Source organism: Phoca vitulina, unplaced genomic scaffold (genome assembly GCF_004348235.1).
Source record: "Phoca vitulina isolate PV1807 unplaced genomic scaffold, GSC_HSeal_1.0 scaffold73, whole genome shotgun sequence".
NCBI classification, from domain to species: Eukaryota; Metazoa; Chordata; class Mammalia; order Carnivora; family Phocidae; genus Phoca; species Phoca vitulina.
Window position 1 is genome coordinate 4,437,529 of NW_022589776.1, and position 21,224 is coordinate 4,458,752.

The 21,224-nt window shown below is 37.6% G+C and overlaps 1 protein-coding gene and 1 pseudogene across 1 annotated transcript in view; one reads left to right on the top strand and one right to left on the bottom strand.

Moving 5' to 3' along the window:
• The window catches only part of PAPPA2 (pappalysin 2), a 283,912-nt gene that overhangs the window by 164,137 nt on the left and 98,551 nt on the right, over window positions 1–21,224 (top strand). The window lies entirely within an intron of this gene.
• On the bottom strand, window positions 704–834 carry LOC116625160 (annotated as a pseudogene).

Consider the following 21,224-nt stretch of genomic DNA (forward strand, 5'->3'; position numbering starts at 1 on the left):
CTAATAAAATTATATTTATGAACACTAAAATTTTAATTCATAAAATTTTCACATTATTCACATTGTTTTTCTTTGATTTTTTTCAACCATTTGAAAATGCAAAAACCATTCTTAGCTCACAGACCATACAAAACCAGGCAGTAAGTCAGATTTGGCCCATGAGCAATAGTTTGCTGACCTAGGCTCTGTATCATGTGTCCATCTAATATTCTAGATACTGATAGACATTTGCCTTGTTTCTGCATCATAACAGTGCCAATTTTAATTCTACTCAGTAAACATTGCCTAAAATGAACAAAATATTGTACTATAGAGGGGTCCAAAGCTGAATGAGTCACCATCTTTACCCTTAAGGTATATACGCTGCAGTGCGCATGTTTACACAAATATTCTAGAAGATAGAATGTTGTAACTCATATGCTACAGATACAGTAAAGTACAAAACAGACTGAAAAGGACCTGGTGACTGGACGTAAGGAGATAGAGATAAACCCTATCTCATTGAATTCTGCCATTTATCCCATCTTCCATACCACTCCTCTACACACACACACACACACACACACACACACACACACACACACATACATTCTAGGCCTTAATCATTTTAGTCATAACAGATTGCTTTCAGTGCTGGAATATTTCAAGGTTTTCACATCTCCATAACCTTTCAGGTAGGGAACTTATCTTTTTCTTTCTCTGTAAATGCTTTCTCCATTTTATCTCTCCAAGATATACATATTCATCTTCTAAGATTGGGCTCAAGCATTATTTCTTTTATACTGATAAGAACAGATTCTACACTTGATCTTTGCCAAAAGTCCAAGAAGTGATGGGGATTATTTCTTTTATAAAGTCCAGCCTTTCCTGAACTTCTTTCCCAAGGCCCTCTTAGTATAACTGATAACTTTTTCATATATGCCTCCTCAATAGACTCTTCTATCATAGTATTTGTATACTTTGCTGTTCTTGTTTCTCCCTCTCCATCTGATGAACGCTAAGGACCTTGTGGGCAGAAACCATGTGTAGTTATGGTTGTATGTGAAACATTGAGCACAAAACCTCCTTGTTATAATGTTCAAAATGTTTGGTGATTACATGAATCAATGATGGGATGTTAGGTCTTAGCCTTGGCAATTTGGGAGCATATTGATAATATAGTAGTATCCCCTTATCTGTGGTTTCACTTTTGCAGTTTTAGTTACTGTGGTCAACTGTGGTTGAAGAGCAGATGACCCTCCTCTGACAAATTGTCACAAGATCAGGAGTAGCCTAGTGCTATGTCACAATGCCTGGGTCATTCACCTCACTTCATCTCATCATGTAGGCATTTTATTATCTCACATCATCACAGGAAGAAATACAATGATATTTTGAGGGAGAGTTATTCACATAATTTTTATTACAGCACATTGTTATAATTGTTCTATTTTATTATTAGTTATTATTAATCTTTTACTGTACCTAATTTATAAATTAAATATTATCATAGGTATGTATGTACAGGAAAATACATACATATATATATAGGGTTTGGTACTATTATGGTTTTAGGCATCCACTGGGGGTCCACTGGAATGTATCCCCTGTAGATAGATAGGGAGGACTACTGTACTACTTATGACACAACACAGAGGTGGGTAAGTAGGACTGTGGGCTGGGCTAGATTGAAAGGGGAGGTGGATAGAAGCCACAAACTACCTCTTCCTGAAAAACTTTATAAAAGATGAACTGTAGTTTGAGTGGAAACCACATCAAAAGGAATTTTTCAAAGATGGGGGAGATTTGGTCGTTTTCTTTGGTTGTGGCAGATTGGAGTCTCTAGGAAGTAGATTCTGAAATGGAACTTAGGTGCTCCCTTTGGCAGCACATATACTAAATTAAGATGAAGCTTAGTATGCAGGATGTTTATTAAGGAGTGGGCTTGGTATCAACATCTGTGGAAAAGAAGGGAAGGAAGCATGAGTGGGTGAAAAAGGAAGTTGAGCAACCTCAATGACAGCTTGACTGACTTCTGTGAAGAAATAATACATATTATCACAAGGCACAAGTGGTAAGTGGAGTAATACTGCTGTAAGGTCCTTACCCTATGAGATAATAATATTTTTTGAATGTAGGTTGTAATAAGTTAGATATACATATTATAGTCTCCAGAACAATCATTAAAAAATATACATATACACAAATAGCTATAGGTAGAAAGTTAAAAGAGAAGATTAAGAGAATAATAAAATAATTTGATTCACTCAAAAGAAGGCAAGAAAAGAGGAGTTAAGAAACAATTAATTAATAAAAAACAAATACCAAGATGGTAGACTTAAAATCAACTGTATTATTGATTACATTAAATGCAAATTTTTCTAAAAATGCCATGTAAAAGGCAGAGATTGTCAATATACATAAGATGGAAAGAATCAATTATCTACTGTTTATGAAAACACATTTTAAACATAAAGACATGCAGGGCGCCTGGGTGGCTCAGTTGGTTAAGCAAGTGGTTAAGTGACTGCCCTCTGCTCAGGTCATGATCCTGGAGTCCCAGGATCGAGTCCCATATCAGGTTCCCTACTCAGCAGGGAGTCTGCTTCTCCCTCTGACTCTCCCCCCTCTCAGGCTCTCTCTCTCTCTCTCATCCTCTCTCTCTCAAATAAATAAATAAAATCTTTAAAGAATAAATAAAGACATGCAGAATGAAAGTAAAAGGGAGAAATTATATACCATGTAAACTCTAAGCATAAGCAAATTGCTGTGCTATGCTAATATCTGATAAAATAGAATATTACTGGAGATAAAGGGGGATGTTTTGTAGTGATAAGTAGATCAATTTATCAAAACTACTGAACAATCTTAATTATAAAATTGAAACACCTAAGAACAGAGCCTTAAAGGAAATGAATTAAAAATTGATAAAACTAATAGACAAATAGCCAAATCCATAATCATAATTGGAGATTTTTATCATCTCTAAGTCACTGAGGTAGCAAGTAGACAAAAAGATCAGGAGAAGTATAGAAGATTTGAAGATCATTCTCAAGTATCTTGACCTACTTTGATATTTGTAGAAATACTACATATGCAGAATGCATATGGTACATTCACCAAATAGGTTATATACTAGACCATAAAACAAGTCTTAATAAATTTGTAATGATTACACTCATACAGAGTACATTCTCTGACCTTAACAGTACTAAATAAGAAATGAATAACAATATGTCTAGGAAATCTCCAATTTCTTGATAATCAAGCAGTACATTTCTAAATGACCCATAGGTCAAAGAAGGTTTTATGGGGGAAATTAGAAAACATTTTGAGCTGAATGATAATGAAACAACATTTCAGAATTTATGGGATATGATTAAAACAGTACTTCCAGGGAAAATTATAGCTTTAAATATCTATATTTGGAAAATAAGCAGTATAAAATCAATAATCACAGTTTCCGTCTTAATTAGGAAAAGATCAAATTAAAGTCATAGTGAAAGTATAAAGGAAATAACAGAAAAGGAGAAATCAGTAAAGTAGAAAAAACTCCCATATCACCACTGTTATTGTACTTTCTCTGGAAATAGCAGCCAAGGCTAGACTTTGAATTCTATACTTTATGAGATATAAAATAAATGAAACATAAAATGTGAGAGAAGTAAAACTCAAATTATTTTCTCATAAATTGAGTTGACATCTGAAAAGAGGAAACAACCTGAAAATTATTTCATTTAGTATCATGGTTTAGTACAAAATTAAGATGAAAGCAAATATGCTCTCTAATTTTAAACAACAATCAATGAGAAAATATGATTAAAGAAAATAGTTCATTTATAATAGCAATCAAGGTAGTAAAATATCTAGGAATAAATGTTAAAAAAAGAAAAATGAAAGATCTATATGAAGATACAATGAAGGCTTGAATAAATGAAGAGGCACAAACTGGTCCTGTATAGAAGGACTCAATATCATATGGGGGTCGATTCTCCCTAAATCCTAAACTTCACATAATCCCAACAAAAATTCTAACAAAAAAACTTTTAAAGAATTACAAAGTTGATTTTAATTTTTTTAATGGAAATTCTGCCAAAGTTTAGTGATGAAGGAGGCCTGACTCTGTCAAGGATCAAAATATGTCACAAAATTATAATGGTTAAAATATCAACAAATAGACAAATCAATGGATCAAGATGGCCCTGAAATACACCCAAAGATAGAGACGTACATATGGATATGGCTTGAAATTAAACTTAATACTCAAGACAAATGAGAATGGTGCATCCATTTCCACATATCCTTGCATGAACATAATATTATCTAATTACCTAAAATTAATAAATCTGATGGGAACAAAGTGATATCTTGTTGTTATATTGTGCATTTTTTCTTTGATTATTAGTGAGGTAGAGCATCCCCTTTACAAAAATAACTATCAGGCATTTAGTGTTCATCTTTTATTTAATTGTAACATAGACAAATTTATTAGTTTTTTCTAAGATTGCAAAAATATTTTTTACTTTCTTATATTTTGTAGTTTTGCCTTTTGAAGTTTAGTGTTTAACATAATTGAAATTTATTTTTGTGTATAGAATAAGGTAGGGTTTTTTCCCTTAAATATGGTAAGTCAATTTCTAATCTCAACCATTAAAACATTCCATCATTGCTCTGATGATTCACAGTGCCACGCTGATTATATACTAATTTCTGGAATAGACTTGAATCTGTTTTTTTTAACATGCTGCTCTATTTCATTGACCTATTTTCATGTTCCTTACACCAGTAGGACACTGTTTTTAGTACCATGACTTCTGCTACCTAAACGTATCTGGTAGGCATGTCCCCACCTTCCACTTTTTTTGCACATTTAAAAAATTTAATTAGCTATTCATTATTCATGAACACTTATTTTCCATATAAATTTTAGAATAAGCCTTAGATCATTTCTTCTGCCTCTTGAAAAAAAATATTGGTATATGTGAGCTAAACTGAATCAAACACTTGATTTGTGTCAATTGATATGATCATATGATTTTTCTCCTTTGATCCATCATTATGTTGAAATCATACTGATAGATTTTTTGTTTTTAGATATCAAGTCATTTTTGTCTTTGTGGCGTGAACCTACTTGCTTATTATACATTACATTTTAAATACGCTCTTGGATTTTATTGGTTAATCTTCTGCTTTGGATTTTTGCATTTGTATTTATTTCTGGAATTAGTTTATATATTCCTTTTTTTGGATATTCAGATTACACAAGCCTCATAAAGTTGACTGGGTAGTTTCCCCTCTTATATTTTCTGAAACCACCTGTATAAAATAAGGATTATGTGTTCCTTCAAAATTTAGCAGAACCCACCTGTAAAACCAACTGGGTTTGGGGTTTGCTTGAGGAAAGGTTTATGTTTGTCATTTAACTTTCTTTGATTTTTATTAATATGTTTAATTTCTTCTTCCCAATTTTGGAGACTATTGGATATTTCCATAAATTTACTAATTTCTTCCACATATTCAAATTTCGTGCTGATAATTGTTCATAATGTATTTTTACTTTGTCTCATCTCTATTTCAGCTATAGTTACCATTCCATTTATATTGTGTGTCTTTAAGCCTTCTGATTTCTCCTGTTTTTCTTGATTACTCATGCCTAGGTTTCTTCAAAGAACAATTTTTACTTTTGTTCATTTTTCTCTTCATTCTAGTCGTGGTTCTCCAATTCACTGATTTCTATCTTTATCTATTATTTCCTCTCTTCCTGTTTGTCTGGATTCACACTGATGTTCCTTTTTAGCTTCTTGTGTCAAACACTTGGATAATTTGTTTTCACTGTTCCATAATTTTGCCCATTTTTACTGCTTTGATTGTAGCCAATAAATGTTGACATATAGGACTTTCATCGTCAGTCCACCCTAAGTATTTTGTAATAACTCATAACTTCTTTTTAAAATCAGGAACTTTTAGTAGCATTTTGTTTGTTTGTTTCTACCACTGATTTTTCAGAGGATAGCAACTTTTATTGTGCCAGCTCTGTCATTATTAGAGGTTTTTTTTCTTCTTCTCTTGGCCCTGCATTTTATTAGGAAGCACTTAAAGAAAGAGCCTTTGTTCATTCAGAAATTGAGGTCCAATCTGTATTAGAAATAGTACTCCCCATTAGCTTCCAAAAGTATCTACCACTCTTACCATGTCTTCTTTCTCTATTTTTCTTTATATACAAACACCTACAAAATCCTTTCTTCCATTCCTTTTTTTTTAATTTCTCTGCTCTTCTTCTTTTATCTCTTCATTTTTTAAAAATTGTGCATTCTCATATCTTGCCAACTTTGAGTTGAAGAAAAAAAAGTACTTCAAATAAACAATGAAGAATTTTTTAGTATAAGTAAGTCCTGTGCTATATTCAAGGCATACTTATACTAAACAAAAATATTTATTGTTTCTCTGATACTCACATTTAAGCAAGCATCTTGTCTGGTTTTGTTTGTTTTTGCTAAATTTGGCAAAACTTATAATTCTTTTTTATTTAATCAGTTGAATACTAATTGTCTATTCAGAGATGGCTTCAACCATCCAGAAAACTGAATAGATTTCATAATTTAGCAAAAAAGATAAAGCTCATAGATAGAAAGCACTAATCCAATCATTACTTTGGATTCTTTGACTTTGTTCATAGGAAAGTTGACAGAACCCTTTGTTAAAGTCTATTTACTTTACCTAGAATTTTAATAATATTAATGATCTGAATTTTCAATCTGCTATAGAAAAGGAGCAGCAAATTAGGAGGGGATATAGAAACTGGGAGAAGACCTATATTCAGAGGAACAGTATTATAAGCCCTATTTTTACCATTAATCAGTCAAATGACCTTATATAAATCATATAACCTTCTTGGACATCAATTTTCTTAGCTTTAAAATGAGGTATTTGGACTAGATGATTCCTTTCAGTTATGTATTATAATTTCAGCTTGATGGTGAATTTAAAAAAGAATGAGATAATAAATATGAATAATAAAAGAACTGAAGTTTTAGGCTATCAAATGCTAGGGCAAAGATAAGTAAGTATATCTACTGATGCCTTTAGAGCCTTGCTACTCAAAGTATGGTTGGCATCCAAAAGCATCAGCATCACCTGAGAGCTAGGTAGGACTGCAGAATCTCAGCTCTACTAAATCAGAATTGGCATTTTAATAAGACCCTCAGGTGATCTGTATGTACATTAAAGTTTGAAGAGCACTGCCTTAGAAGATTGTTATCTTAGCATTCAGGAAAATAACCGATGTTCAAAGTGATGCCTCAAATTTACCAAGTGAAAATTCAGTTAAGTACAGGATTCTCCAGTTAAGAGGGCAGGAGCATTTATAATAGGTATTGGAATTATATCTGTACACATCACTGAAATTTCTAAAAAGTTCTTGCCTTGCAAAAGAAAATCTTCTGTTTAGAAAATTAACCTATATGGATCCCTGCATTCCCTGGGAATCCTGCAAAAGCAAAAGTGACTATGTATATATGATTTTCATTTCCACCAAAAACTGGCCTAGTGCATTGAAAGAGGAATTCCATCTCTCAGTGGCTCAACAGTTTATCCCTAGAGGGGAAAGCACTCGTTTTCCACTTTCCTATCTGATTGCTACTAACTAACTTTTTATTTATTTTACATGGAAGCTTTTGCAGGCTCTAGACATGACATCTTAGCTGACTCTAAGTTTCATGAATAATTGGGATGGCAATGTTTCTCAACCAGAGGTGGCGGAAGCTTGCCTGGCTCTACAGTGTGCTCCTTCATCCCCTCACTTATGCATTATTGTTCCCAAGAAAGCCTTCTCCATATATATTCCATAATACCTTTCCTTATTCTCAGAGTTTGTCTTGTGTGAAGTGTCCCCAGGATTCAGATTCTCAGGTGGAGATTTGCATGCTGAAAGTTTATTGAGGACTTTCCCTAAGATCAACACCTGTGAGGGAGTGAAAGAACCAGGGGAGTACTGAGAGAGAAGCACTGTGAGACAGCCACATGAAGGTTTCAGCATCCCACAGGCAATTGGGATGGCCTCCAGAGTTCTCCTACCTTGTACACCACTCACTCCTATCAAAAGGCCACTGAACATGGGTTTCTCCAAGAAGTGACATGAGCTTCTGGAGTCTTTCTTCTTCAGAGGGCACTTTCCAGAAGGAGACTTGCTGTGGGCTGAGTGCTCAGTCATGAAGGAAGGGGTCTCACGGTGTCTCCCAGATCTCACGGTGGACCCCCACACTGCAGTATCCGCTACAGATTTGGTTTGCCTCTTTCTAAGCCCCCTTCTGAGTCCCACAAGCTCTTCTAACACAGAGCCTGCCTCTGCAGACTTAGCCTGGTGTCTAAAATCACAGATGAGGAAATGCTGTTAGAAGGAATTGAGACAACAAGCTGATTCTGATCTGAGTCCTTCAACTGACTTGTTGAGACATATATTTTCAAATGTCTCCCCCTGGATGGTGGGGGTCGTAATGGTGGTTCCCTCTTCATTTCACAAAATGACAACTTGACTTCACTTTTCTGAAAAGAGAATCACATAAACTCATGGTGTTTATAGCCTTACTTGTACAATGGGTACAAGTAGTAATATAACATAGGAATGTAACGAAGGAATATAACATAGGATATCAGCTGGGTTTTGACTAATACCAAGAGAGATAGGAAGTAAAACCAGGTTCAAAACTCCTTCCCCATTTTAACTCACATCTTCAAGTATGGAGACTACTGAGATAGCTCAGTAACAAGAGGCTAGTTGTCTCAGAGCCTCTATTCCTCCATTAGTTTTGGAAGTCAAGTAAGATCCCCTGAAATTTTGAGAATGAATCTCTGCCTTGTCAAATTTCTGAAATCTACAGAGATAGCAATATTATTAGGTGAGCCACATGAAATATTTGATAATTTTTCACCTACAAAAAAGGCATATGGTTCAACCAATAGTGCAAGCATTCTTTATTTTTTAAAAATATGTATTTATTTATTTGAGGTGGGGGGAGGCAGAGGAAGAGGGAGAGAGAATCCTCAAGCAGACTCCCTGCTGAGCACAGAACTGGACATGGATCTCAATCCCAGGACGCCCAAGATCATGACCTGAGCTAAAATCAAGAGTGGGATGTTCATCCAACTGAGCCACCCAGGGACCCCAATAGTGCAAGTATTCTTAATCTGATTTCTGCTGACCCCTAATTGGACTACAAATGGCTTTTAAAGGGTTCACTTAGCTCCTAGCAATTGTATGAAGCTTTTTAAAAAAATTTTTTATTATTATGTTAATCACCATACATTACATCATTAGTTTTTGATGTAGTGTTCCATGATTCATTGTTTGTGCATAACACCCAGTGCTCCGTGCAGAACATGCCCTCTTTAATACCCATCACCAGGCTAACCCATCCTCCCACCCCCCTCCCCTCTAGAACCCTCAGTTTGTTTTTCAGAGTCCATCGTCTCTCATGGTTCGTGTCCCCCTCTGATTTCCCCCCCTTTGTTCTTCCCCTCCTGCTATCTTCTTCTTCTTTTTTTTTTTCTTAACATATATTGCATTATTTGTTTCAGAGGTACAGATCTGTGACTCAACAGTCTTGCACAATTCACAGCGCTCACCATAGCGCATACTCTCCCCAATGTCTAACACCCAGTCACCCCATCCCTCCCACCCCACCCCCCACTCCAGCAACCCTCAGTTTGTTTCCTGAGATTAAGAATTCCATATCAGTGAGGTCATATGATACATGTCTTTCTCTGATTGACTTATTTCGCTCAGCATAACACCCTCCAGTTCCATCTACATTGTTGCAAATGGCAAGATCTCATTCCTTTTAATGGCTGCATAATATTCCATTGTATATATATACCACCTCTTCTTTATCCATTCATCTGTCGATGGACATCTTGGCTCTTTCCACAGTTTGGCTATTGTGGACATTGCTGCTATAAACATCGGGGTGCACGTACCCCTTCGGATCCCTACATTTGTATCTGTGGGGTAAATACCCAGTAGTGCAATTGCTGGATCGTATGGTAGCTCTATTTTCAACTTTTTGAGGAACCTCCATACTGTTTTCCAGAGTGGTTGCACCAGCTTGCATTCCCACCAACAGTGTAGGAGGGTTCTCCTTTCTCCACATCGCCGCCAACATCTGTCGTTTCCTGACTTGTTAATTTTAGCCATTCTGACTGGTGTGAGTTGGTATCTCATTGAGGTTTTGATTTGGATTTCCCTGATGCCGAGCGATGTTGAGCACTTTTTCATGTGTCTGTTGGCCATTTGGATGTCTTCTTTGGAAAAATGTCTGTTCATGTCTTCTGCCCATTTCTTGATTGGATTCTTTGTTCTTTGGGTGTTGAGTTTGATAAGGTCTTTATAGATTTTGAATACTAGCCCTTTATCTGATATGTCATTTGCAAATATCTTCTCCCATTCTGTCGGTTGTCTTTTGGTTTTGTTGACTGTTTCTTCTGCTGTGCAAAAGCTTTTTATCTTGATGAAGTCCCAATAGTGCATTTTTGCCCTTGCTTCCCTTGCCTTTGGCAATGTTTCTAGGAAGAAGTTGCTGCGGCTGAGGTCGAAGCGGTTGCTGCCTGTGTTCTCCTTTAGGATTTTGATGGACTCCTGTCTCACATTGAGGTCTTTCAACCATTTGGAGTCTATTTTTGTGTGTGGTGTAAGGAAATGGTCCAATTTCATTCTTCTGCATGTGGCTGTCCAATTTTCCCAACACCATTTGTTGAAGAGACTGTCTTTTTTCCATTGGACATTCTTTCCTGCTTTGTCAAAGATGAGTTGACCATAGAGTTGAGGGTCCATTTCTGGGCTCTCTATTCTGTTCCATTGATCTATGTGTCTGTTTTTGTGCCAGTACCATACTGTCTTGATGATGACAGCTTTGTAATAGAGCTGGAAGTCTGGAATTGTGATGCCACCAGCTTTGCTTTTCTTTTTCAACATTCCTCTGGCTATTTGGAGTCTTTTCTGGTTCCATACAAATTTTAGGATTATTTGTTCCATTTCTTTGAAAAAAGTGGATGGTATTTTGATGGGGATTGCATTGACTGTTTAGATTGCTCTAGGTAGCATTGACATCTTCACAATATTTGTTCTTCCAATCCATGAGCATGGAACGTTTTTCCATTTCTTTGTGTCTTCCTCCATTTCTTTCATGAGTATTTTATAGTTTTCTGAGTACAGATTCTTTGCCTCTTTGGTTAGATTTATTCCTAGGTATCTTACGGTTTGGGGTGCAATTGTAAATGGGATCGACTCCTTAATTTCTCTTTCTTCTGTCTTGTTGGTGGTGGATAGGAATGCCACTGATTTCTGTGCATTGATTTTATATCCTGCCACTTGACTGAATTCCTGTATGAGTTCTAGCAGTTTTGGGGTGGAGTCTTTTGGGTTTTCCACATAAAGTATAATATCATCTGCAAAGAGTGAGAGTTTGACTTCTTCTTTGCCAATTTGGATGCCTTTGATTTCTTTTTGTTGTCTGATTGCTGTGGCTAGGACTACTAATACTATGTTGAATAACAGTGGTGATAGTGGACATCCCTGCCATGTTCCTGACCTTAGGGAGAAAGCTCTCGGTTTTTCCCCATTGAGAATGATATTCACTGTAGGTTTTTCGTAGATGGCTTTTATGATATTGAGGTATGTACCCTCTATCCCTATACTCTGAAGAGTTTTGATCAAGAAAGGATGCTGTACTTTGTCAAATGCTTTTTCTGCATCTATTGAGAGGATCATATGATTCTTGTTCTTTCTTTTGTTAATGTATTGTATCACGTTGATTGATTTGCGGATGTTGAACCAACTTTGTAGCCCAGGGATAAATCCCACTTGGTCGTGGTGAAGAATCCTTTTAATGTACTGTTGGATCCTATTGGCTAGTATTTTGGTGAGAATTTTTGCATCCCTCTTCATCAAGGATATTGGTTGTAATTCTCCTTTTTGATGGGGTCTTTTTCTGGTTTGGGGATCAAGGTAATGGTGGCCTCATAAAACGAGTTTGGAAGTTTTCCTTCCATTTCTATTTTTTGGAACAGTTTCAGAAGAATAGGTATTAATTCTTCTTTAAATGTTTGGTAGAATTCCCCTGGGAAGCCATCTGGCCCTGGGCTTTTGTGTTTGGGGAAATTTTTGATGACTGCTTCAGTTTCCTTAGTGGTTATAGGTCTGTTCAGGTTTTCTATTTCTTCCTGGTTCAGTTTTGGTAGTTGATACATCTCTAGGAATGCATCCATTTCTTCCAGGTTATCTAATTTGCTGGCATATTGTTGCTCATAATATGTTCTTATAATTTTTGTATTTCTTTGGTGTTGATTGTGATCTCTCTTCTTTCATTCATGATTTTATTTATTTGGGTCATTTCTCTTTTCTTTTTGATAAGTCTGGCCAGGGGTTTATCAATCTTGTTAATTCTTTCAAAGAACCAGCTCCTGGTTTCGTTGATCTGTTCTACTGTTCTTTTGGTTTCTATTTCATTGATTTCTGCTCTGATCTTTATTATTTCTCTTCTCCTGCTAGGTTTAGGCTTTATTTGCTGTTTTTTCTCTAGCTCCTTTACGTGTAGGGTTAGGTTGTGTATTTGAGACCTTTCTTGTTTCTTGAGAAAGGCTTGTATTGCTATATACTTTCCTCTTAGGACCGCCTTTGCTGCATCCCAAAGATTTTGAACAGTTGTGTTTTCATTTTCATTGGTTTCCATGAATTTTTTAAATTCTTCTTTAATTTCCTGGTTGACCCATTCATTCTTCAGTAGGATGCTCTTTAGCCTCCATGTATTTGAGTTCTTTCTGACTTTCCTCTTGTGATTGAGTTCTAGTTTCAAAGCATTGTGGTCTGAAAATAGGCAGGGAATGATCCCAATCTTTTGGTACCAGTTGAGACCTGATTTGTGACCTAGGATGTGTTCTATTCTGGAGAATGTTCCATGGGCACCAGAGAAGAATGTGTATTCCGTTGCTTTGGGATGGAATGTTCTGAATATGTCTGTGAAGTCCATTTGGTCCAGTGTGTCATTTAAAGTCTTTATTTCCTTGTTGATCTTTTTCTTAGATGATCTGTCCATTTCAGTGAGGGGGGTGTTAAAGTCCCCCACTATTATTGTATTGTTGTCAATGTGTTTCTTTGCTTTTCTTATTAATTGCCTTATATAATTGGCTGCTCCCATATTAGGGGCATAGATATTTACAATTGTTAGATCTTCTTGTTGGATAGACCCTTTAAGTAGGATATAGTGTCTTTCCTCATCTCTTATTACAGTCTTTGGTTTAAAATCTAATTTTTCTGATATAAGGATCGCCACCCCAGCTTTCTTTTGGTGTCCATTAGCATGGTAAATGGTTTTCCACCCCCTCACTTTCAATCTGGGGGTGTCTTTGGGTCTAAAATGAGTCTCTTGCAGACAGCATATCGATGGGTCTTGTTTTTTAATCCAATCTGATAGCCTGTGTCTTTTGATTGGGGCATTTAGCCCATTTACATTTAGGGTAACTATTGAAAGATATGAATTTAGTGCCATTGTATTGCCTGTAAGGTGACTGTTACTGTATATTGTCTGTGTTCCTTTCTGGTCTATGTTGCTTTTAGGCTCTCTCTTTGCTTAGAGGACCCCTTTCAATATTTCTTGTAGGGCTGGTTTCATGTTTGCAAATTCCTTTAGTTTTTGTTTGTCCTGGAAGCTTTTTATCTCTCCTTCAATTTTCAATGACAGCCTAGCTGGATATAGTATTCTTGGCTGCATATTTTTCTCGTTTAGTGCTCTGAATATATCCTGCCAGTCCTTTCCGGCCTGCCAGGTCTCTGTGGATAGGTCTGTTGCCAATCTAGTGTTTCTACCATTGTAGGTTACATATTTCTTTTCCCGAGCTGCTTTCAGGATTTTTCTCTTTGTCTCTGAGACTCATAAGTTTTACTATTAGATGTCAGGGTGTTGACCTATTTTTATTGATTTTGAGAGGGGTTCTCTGTGCTTCCTGGATTTTGATGCCTATTTCCTTCCCCAAATTAGGGAAGTTCTCTGCTATAATTTGCTCCAATATACCTTCTGCACCTCTCTCTCTTTCTTCTTCTTCTGGGATCCCAATTATTCTAATGTTGTTTCGTCTTATGATATCGCTCATCTCTTGAATTCTGCCCTCGTGATCCAGTAGTTGTTTATGTGTCTTTTTCTCAGCTTCTTTATTTTCCATCATTTGGTCTTCTATATCACTGATTCTTTCTTCTGCCTCATTTATCGTAGCAGTTAACGCCCCCATTTTTTATTGCACCTCATTAATAGCCTTTTTGATTTTGACTTGGTTAGATTTTAGTTCTTTTATTTCTCCAGAAAGGGTTTCTCTAATAACTTCCATGCTTTTTTCAAGCCCAGCTAGTATCTTTAAAGTGATGATTCTGAACTCTAGATCCGACATCGTACTAGTGTCCATATTGAGTAGGTCCCTGGCAGTCGGTACTCTTGTTCTTTTTGTTGAGGTGACTTTTTCCGTCTTGTCATTTTGTCCAGAGGAGAATAGATGAATCAGAGAACAAAATGCTAACAGGGTAACAACATCCCCAGAAAATATACTCTAAACAAATCAGAAAAGACCTGAAGCCGGGGGAAAAGAAAGGGAAAGAAAGAAAAAAGAAAAAGAAAAAAAAAAGAAAAAGATAAAGATAAAAACAAACAAAAACAGAAAAAAAAACAAAAAAAACAGAATATGATCAAATATGATCAGGCTGGTGCATAGATCAGTGCACACACTAGATTTTGGGTGTATTTTGATCTGTTAGAAGGAAGTGCCTCCCAAAATTTTAAAGAAAGAAAAACTTATATATGTACAAAAATAAGGGTTGATATGATGAAGGGATGGAATATGACTGTAAAGATGAAAAGTATAAAAAATTTTATAAAAGGAATTGATAAGGAGTTGTTTGAAAAAAGAAAGAAGAGGATTTAAAAAAAAGAGAGAGAAAAAAAGGGAGAGAATGTGATCAGGTAGGAGACTAGAACAAAGCCATACACTAGAGATTTAGGGTATATTTTGATCTGTTAGAAGAAACTATCTCAAAAATTTTAAAGAGAGAACAACTTATATATATATGCCAAAAATAAGAGTAACTACTATGAAGGGATAGAATATGATTCTAAAAATGAAAAATAAAAATGTTTTTTAAAAAAGGGATTGATAAGATGTTGGTTGAAAAAGGGAAAAAGAAAAATTCAAAAAAAAAAGAAAAAGAAAGTTAAAAAAAAATTAACTTTGAAAGACGAAAGAATCATGGTAAAAAAGCCATGGATTCTATGTGCAGTATTCCCCTAGCACTGGAGTTCTGCCATTCTCATTGATTGGTAAACTTGGTCTTGGCTGGCTGTTCTCGCTGATCTTCTGGGGGAGGGGCCTGTTGCCATGGTTCCCAAATGTCTTTGCCAGAGGCGGAATTGCCCCGCCCTTGCCAGTCTGGGCTAAGCAATCTGCTCGGGTTTGCTCTCAGGAGCTTTTGTTCCCTGCAAGCTTTCCGTACAGCTTTGGAAGCTGAGAGTGAAAATGGCGGCTTCCCAATCTCCGCCCCTGGGGAGCCAAGAACTCGGGGCCCCACTCCTCAGTGCGCCCCCAGAGAAAAGCACTCAGTCACTCCCGTCTCCCTGGTCTCCGGCCGCACTCCGTGCTCACCCGGCCTGTGACCGAGCGTTTCTATCTCTGGCACCCGACTCGGTGTGGGGTCTCCAAACCCAGCAGATCCCTGTGGTTCGCTCCTGCGCCGCTCCTCCCGGGGGAGGAAGGGGAGTCTCCCCGGATCTGCCGCTTGTTGGGTCCCTCCTGGAGGAGCAGTGGCCCGACTGTGCCGCGGATCATGGTTTATGGCAACCCTGAGCTGAGAGCCAGCACCTCGGCTCCGTCTCTGCAGCCAGCTTCCCTGCTCCGATACCTGGGAGCTCTGCCACACTCAGGCACCCCCGGTCGTTCTGTGACCCCGAGGGTCCTGAGACCACACCGTCCCACGAGGGTTCCACCCCCTGCTTAGCCACTGGAGTGATGTCCTTCAGTGGAGCAGACTTCTAAAAGTTCTGATTTTGTGCTCCACGGCTCTATCACTTGCCAGAAGCGGCCGACAGAGGCCCCCTCCCCTGCCATCTATCCTCCCAAATATCGCCTCGGATTCACTTCTCCGCACGTCCTACCTTCCAGAAAGTGGTCACTTTTCTGTTCAGAGAATTGTTGCTATTCTTTTCTTCAATCTCCTGTTGAGTTTGTAGGTGTTCAGAATGGTTTGATCCCTATCCAGCTGAATTCCTGAGACCAGACGAAATCCAGGTCTCCTACTCCTCCGCCATCTTGCTCCTCAGTCTGTATGAAGCTTTTATGCCTAAGTGTTTATGTGACTTCATTTTGGGGAAAATAGAGGTTATGAGTGTCAGCAAATTTTCTAAGGAATCTGTGACTTCCTGCTCACCCCAAATTAAGAATTGGGTCATCAAAAGAATATACAACTTGAAGTTGGAAAACCCAAATTCCTACCTCTTTAGCATTTGGTAGAGGAAGTCACTTAAGCTCCTCAGAACCTACTTTTCACTTCTATAATATAATCTTTGTATCCTGGGGGATATTATAGTACAAAAATCTCAGATAGGAATAAAAACCCAAGGAACTTTATGGAGGCTTAAGCAAAGCATGTGATCATGCTTGGCACACTGTTAAGTGCTATACAAAGAATATAATGTCTGCTCACTTTCTCCTGTTCAAGGGCCTTCCCTTTCTCTCTGGAATCAGGATGTGCCATAGATGAGTGAAAATGGAAAGGCACAGAAAAAAAATAACAACCCAGTAACTAACCAAAAGCATTTAAAACCTCAGAGAAGATTCTTTTCAAGTTTGTGGTATAGTTTCAGGATGTGCTATCCAGTGACCACCACAAAGGATGACCTGGAAGTTGAAATACTTGGCTTGGGAGTATATTGAGTGAGTGTGTCTCTACCCAGTAGGCAGATTGAAGAGGGATTTCTTAAGCCCAAACAATTCTTCACTAGGGGAACATTCTTTCAATCTTACCCCTCACCAGTGGCCAGAAGTTCCATCCAGTAGTTAATGGGCAGGCCTTGGATGAAAAAGCCATTGAGTGTGATGGACTGGTTTTCCACATCTGTATGTCAGTCAGTATCTACTATCTATTTTCCTAATTATCTATCTATCTATCTATCTATCTATCTATCATCTATCTATCATCTATCTATCTATTTCTCCAATCTGTGTTTCTCTGTTTCAAAGTATTTTGCAATGGATTCAATGAGCTAATTTCACTGGCAATCCTCCAACTTGAGACCATTCCTCAGTCCTGAGAATCACTTGCTTTTCTAAAAGGTTCTGTCTCCTTTCTAACATCTAGCTATAGTTTTTCTTCATAAGAGCCAAATTCAAATTAATTTTATATTGCCAATGTAAGACATGAATGCAATCTCCTTGTTATGACTAATAAAACATTGCACACGAAGCTAATAATCCCCTTGACCTCTTAGCATCTTGAATTTTTCTCTTGGGGCATGCCTGCTGCTCATTTCAGATCTGAGTAGTTCCCCAGGAGGTGCATTTGATGCTCTTTGTCCGGAAGGGGAAGCTATTCACATAATGCATTTGGTGTGGTGATGAGAGGAGTATCACACTGTAGTGGCAAAAGTGGCATGGGGTCAAATAAGTAGCGCTTCATGTTGCCGAAGTCTCTGTTCCAGCCCATAACTATCTTTTATATCCAGGAACATAAAATTCACTGTGTGTTTTGTATAAAGTGAAAATAGTGTGGGCTATAATATTATATTAAAATAGCTGTGACGTAGCTGTGGGAAGAATAACTTTTAAAAATATCATCTTTGGTGCTCAACATCATTCATCATCAGGAAAAGGCAAGTCAAAAACAGTGAGGTATCACCTTACACGTGCCAGAATGACTACAATCAAAAGACAAGAAAGAACATGTGTTGGTGAGGATGTGGAGAAAATGGAACTCTCGTGCACTATTGGTGGGAATGCAAATTGATGCAGACACTGTGGAAAACACTATGGAGGTCCTCAAAAATTTAAAGAAAGAAACATCATACAATCCAGTAATTCCACTACTGAGTGTTTACTTAAAGGAAATGAGAACACTAATTCAAAAAATATATGCACCCCTATGTTTATAGCAGCATCATTTACAATAGCCAAGACATGGAAGCAACCCAAGTGTCCATCAATAGATGAATGGACAAAGAAGATGTGGTAGGAAGATAGATAGATGATAGATAGATAATAGATAGATGATAGATAGATAGATAATAGAGTGGAATATTATCAGTCATAAAAAAAGAATGAAATCCTGCCATTTACAACAACATGGATGGAGCTAGAGGGTTTAATGCGAAGTGAAATAAGCCAGTCAGAGAAAGACAAATACCATATGTGGAATTTAAGAAACAAAACAAATGAAGAAACAAAGAAAAAAAAAGAGACAAACTAAAAAACCAACTCTTAAATACAAAGAACAAACATGGTTGCCAGAGGGGAGGTGAGTGAGGGAACGGGTGAAATGGATAAAGGGCAGTAAGAGTTACAAACTTCCAGTTACAAAGTAAGTCACAGAGATGAAAAGTACAGCATAGGGGATATAGTCAATAAGATTGTAAAGATGTTGTCTGGTGACAGTGACTACACTTACTGTGATGAGCACTGAGTAATGCATAGAATTATAGAATCCAGTTGTACACTGGAAACTAATGTAACACTGTTAATTATACTTCAATAAAAATAATCATCTTTGTTTAAATAAGGAATAAACTCTTAGTGTGCTAATTATACTGTCAATTTTAGGAGTTTTTTGTCTATATATGTACAGCAAAAGTTTTGATAAACACACATTGAACTGAATTTTCTGAAAAGTCTAGTAAAAGAGTTATGTATATTAAATATATTTTTCATACATTCCATTTATAAACTAGAGATATATTCTATACCAAAAGCCTTGGATATTGCCAATGTCTCTAGAGGTAGAACCTGGAATACCAATTCACATTTCGACAAATGCTGATTTAAAACAGCATAGATGAAATTTTTTAGCCTATAGGTTTTAGAAAAGCATAATTCTCTATACACCAAAATATACAGTTTGTGTTTAATTTTTAAATTTTATTCTTTACCCTTTCTTCCTGAAGTGTAAACAAAATAAAAAAAATATTTCTCTTTGGAAATAAGAATTATGTTGCGAATTAATTTATGAACATTGAGTTCTTACTAGATGACGGGCACTGTCCTGTGTGCTTTTACATGATTTCATTTAATCCTCATACTAGCTTCAAGAAATAGGTAGTATCTCTCTGTTTCAGATGTGCAAAAGAGGAACCCTAGGCTCAGAGAGGAGGGATGGAATGCTCAGCCTTAACCAGTTAGTAGAGATGGAGCTAAGAGTTGAATTGAGATTTCCGCCTGGCCAACCCTCTCTCCAGAATGGTGAACTTACTTGGTTCTTTTCATCCTGGCTCAGATTGGATATTCATATATGTGTGGATTCGAACTAGTCTCTGCTTTAGAAGCTCCAAAAGTCATATGAGAGTTCATACTTTGTGTCTGGTTGCGGTTGTGGGTCATATTCAGTATTCAGCTGAGAACAAAGTTCTGTTACATCTCCCGTAGCACTATGAGAGGAAATGCCACAGACTCGGTGTCCTGTACCTTGATCAAACCCTTGTCTCTTTTTGCTTTGTGTATCCCAACATTCCTGGGCCTGTGTTTTTTTTTTTGTGAGTCTTACCTGTGGTTTCCTGCTGAAGCCATGGCCTCGAAATCCTGGCATAGCCTTTCCCACAGATCACGGCACAGAGGCGCTGCCACCTGGAGCAGGCTGTAAGGTTTAAAGGGATTTGGTTCAAAGACCCTTAGAACAAGGAGGCACATTGCCAGGAGATGCAAAATGAGCTAGAGATTTTGGGCAGGGGCCCTCAGGACAGAGAAATCCACACCATCGTAAGACCAACCCCTCCTAATTTGTCTCAGGTGGGTGGTGTCTATTTTGAGACCCAACAGAAGGTGGGAAGACTCAGCGCTCCTGTTCCTTGTTGAACCCACCCCACTCTTCAAGTCTGAGGCCTACTGGGGTAAAGCCACCATGTACTTGTTTGGACTCCGTCTGTTCCTGGCTCAGGAAACAACCCAGAACTTTCTTCCAGTACTCAGGTCTCTTTTGTGGTGTAGGAAAAGGAAGAGGTTGTGGGAGTTCCCAAGGGACTTTGATGTCCTTTGCTGCTGCAGTTGAGGACTTTGCGTTAGGCTCTTGTTTACCTTATGGTATGTTTCATGTCTAGCTCTCATCCAGTCAGGGACAAAGGACCTCGTATTGCAAGCCGTAACCTATGGGTCTGGATATTTCTTAAGTTATAAAGGAATATTTATTACTTCAAAGAGGGGAAATGAAACGAAGGGAAAAAGACACTGTAAAAAGAGAGTGTGGCTGGTCTTTCCCTCAAAGGAGGAGAGGAAGAAGGGAGAGCTGTGTTGCATTGACCACTGCAAATCATAAAATCACCCTAATTAAGCCAGCAGTGCAAACGGACACTCTATAAACACACCACCAAGACTCAGGAAAAATCAGCCTGCACACAAGGAAGAATTCTTGGTAAAATGGAAAACATGTTTTACCCTTCTCCTCCCCATTTTTAGAAGAGGTTCCTGCCATTAGATATACCCTTCTTTAACCCTGAGGATAGTTTTCCTGGAGCTTCGTCACCCTCAGAACCAGATAAAATCTATAGAAAGGCACAGAGAACATTGTAAGGTCCAGCTCCAGAATCTCATAATGTAGCAACCATGTAGTACCAAGTAACGTAGAGATTTACTCTCAACAGAAATGAAGAGTAATACTGAGCTAAAGGACATAAAATAAAGCTAGAATTACTACATCAAATAATTTCTGTGTGGGACATAAGCTCTCCAGATCATCTCCCAATCTCAAAGATGCTTTCTTTTATACTAAAGGATTTCTAGGGACAGAACTCCCATGGTTTGCTTTGAAAGACTGTTTTATTGTTTTGTTTTTTTTTTAAAGATTTTATTTATTTATTTGACAGAGAGAGACACAGCGAGAGAGGGAACACAAGCAGGGGGAGTGGGAAAGGGAGAAGCAGGCTTCCCGCTGAGCAGGGAGCCCAATGTGGGGCTCGATCCCAGGACCCTGGGATCATGACCTGAGCCAAAGGCAGACGCCTAATGACTGAACCACCCAGGCA